The sequence below is a fragment of the Coffea arabica genome, chromosome 4c (assembly GCF_036785885.1).
Source record: "Coffea arabica cultivar ET-39 chromosome 4c, Coffea Arabica ET-39 HiFi, whole genome shotgun sequence".
Classification (NCBI taxonomy): domain Eukaryota; kingdom Viridiplantae; phylum Streptophyta; class Magnoliopsida; order Gentianales; family Rubiaceae; genus Coffea; species Coffea arabica.
In genome coordinates, this window is record NC_092316.1 from 43,233,443 (window position 1) to 43,235,899 (window position 2,457).

The 2,457-nt window shown below is 35.0% G+C and overlaps 1 long non-coding RNA gene across 2 annotated transcripts; it reads left to right on the forward strand.

The window, feature by feature from the left end:
• Positions 1-308: 308 nt before the first annotated feature.
• Positions 309-2,457, forward strand: LOC113739500 (uncharacterized). Of its 2 annotated transcripts, none has more exons than XR_011813182.1 (3): positions 309-600; positions 1,528-1,621; positions 1,769-2,457. It is a non-coding gene; the product is annotated as an uncharacterized lncRNA (long non-coding RNA). The 2 variants fall into 2 exon arrangements; XR_011813183.1 differs by having other exon boundaries at positions 310-600; positions 1,540-1,621.

The following is a 2,457-nucleotide window of genomic DNA, read 5'->3' on the forward strand; positions in this document are numbered from 1 at the left end:
AATATAATAATGCATAATTGATACGAATATATATAAGGCATAAATTATTAAATTGATTGACTACATATAAGGAATTGGGAAAAAGAAGGAAATTAATTGTTAAAAAAAAACACACAAAAAGAATTAAAAAGTCAAAAAAATATTTAAAAAGTTCACGTGACGAAAAGATATATCATTCACTTGGGTATGTCTAATTCATCAACGTACTCTTTATCAACGTGCTATGTCCGATTCAGAGCGTGGATATGTCTAATTCATTAACGTACTATGAAAAATATGATTAAAAACAATCCACAAAATAAAAGGGAATTAAGCGAACATTCCTTCTTTTTTTTTTTTGAGGGAAAAGGAATTCCTTGCCAACAATACCCAGAATCTTCAGATTTCCTTCCTCGACTCCACTTTCTATTTTTCTTACACTTTCGGCTCCTTTCTTCTTTTTCACTTTCGTGTCTCCATCTCTTCCCTCCCACGCTTTCCCGGTCTTTGATAAAACCCGGCGCCCCATCGCAAAACCCTTAGCCTCTTGCCCCCTTCCCTCCAACCCCATAATAAACGGCCGCAGCAGAATTTTCAGGCGGGCCAACGTCGGTAAAATCGGTATGTTTCGCAATTTACAGCTTGCAAGAAAATAAGTTGAAAAATATCCTTTTGGGATATAAAGTCTTTTGTTTGTGTTAGAATTTTCTTGTTTCTCGGCTATGAAAAGTTACTAGCATTGCTTTCATTCGATTATTTTTTTGAGCAAATTAACTATTTTGCACGATTATATGAAGTATAATTTAGGATGTTTAATACTACATTAATAAGGTCTGTGTTTTCGATTTGTATTCTTGTAAAGAAATTTAGTCTATTGCAAATTTGGAACTCTACTAGAAAGTTTGAGCCATTGTTAATTGTTGGGCCTGCCAAGAACAAGAAATAACGAAAGAATTCCTGTATCATCAGACTGATTTTGGAAGTTAGAAGCACACAATTGAATTCTAATTGTTATTGTTTGAATTGTTATTCTTTGTCTGGTTTACCTATTTTAGAAAACAATCACTGGCTGAGAAGTGTCTGTAACTTTGGATTTCTTTTTTTTTTTTTTAAATAAAAATAAAAAGGAGGGAAAATATGACTCTGTTTCTGCATTATCTATTTGTGAGGGGCTTGTGAGATGTTTCACCTAGAAAAGCTGAATTGAAATAGTTCTTTAGCTCGCTTTCAAGAAGGGTATCCTATGTCAGTGGAATTTTCCATTCAGTTATCAGGATAAGAATGTATGTATTGCGGATGTTTATGAGAATTGATCTGCAATTCCTAAATTTGTGTTGCTGATCAACATTCTTTATTTTAGTACTTTAGCTGGTAATTTTACAGTATAGTTCCTACAAAAGGTCGAATTAATTTTTTCACCAGAACAAGGCTATTTCTGGTACCAGCAAAGAATACCTGAATGATAACATTCATGTTAATTTTTGGTTAATCGGTATTGTTCACAATTAATTGTTTTCAGTGCACAACTTTATAATGATGCTAAAACAGGCAGTTAATCAGGTCTAGCTGTTGAACCACAACAAGCACGAAAATGAAAAGGCTGCTGAAATTGACATGGCTGTGGTTGCGTAATCTAGTAAAGGCAAGAGATATCTGTTTTATTTTTTTTTGTTACAAACTTATTTGAACTAAATATGGTGGCAGAAACAGGGCCATTCATGACAATAACTTTTTGGCCCAGACATTGCTAATGTTATGTACCATTCTCACATAATATACCACTGTACAGATACCTCAGCCAGTTCGAATATCATTACGGGATAAAGCAATAGCAGTCGCAGGAAGAGTTTCTGTAGTCAAAGTTCGAGACTCTATGCAGGTTTGTTGTCCTGTATGCACAGAAGCGATTTCCTCTCCACTTGACTCTGATGTGAAAATGATACTAGCAGTGCACCTGAGTTTATGGCACGCTGAGGATGTTAACTTGCAATGGGACATTATGCAGAAGAAGAAAGATTCAGTTCTTCATTTGCCTTCCTTAGTTGTTGGAGTAGGAATAGCTGCTGGTGTTGGAGTACTGTTGACTTTTCTGGCAAAAAATAGGGCTCAAGCTTTGGTAGGGAATACAGTGAGACAACCGAGATTCAAGGAAAGGTAGTGGTGCATGACCTATTGGCTTTGTACCAGTAGTGATATACTCTTTTACCTACTCGTCATATGGCAGGATGAATATCTCTTGCTTTATTTGGCTAAAATTGCCAAGTTTGTAGAGTTCACCATTTTTTGTCAAAAAGGAAACTTGGATTATCGTAAATTTTGAGGGGCCTGTGTATGAAAAGGTTTAGAAGTGAGGACTTAACATGTGTTTGTAAACTTTCTAGCGGTGAATTATGTATCTCTTTTTGGGTATACTAGCTCCTTAATTTTGACAGAGTGAAGTTATTCCTTTTTTCTAATCAAAATTGCTTTTATCCTCAA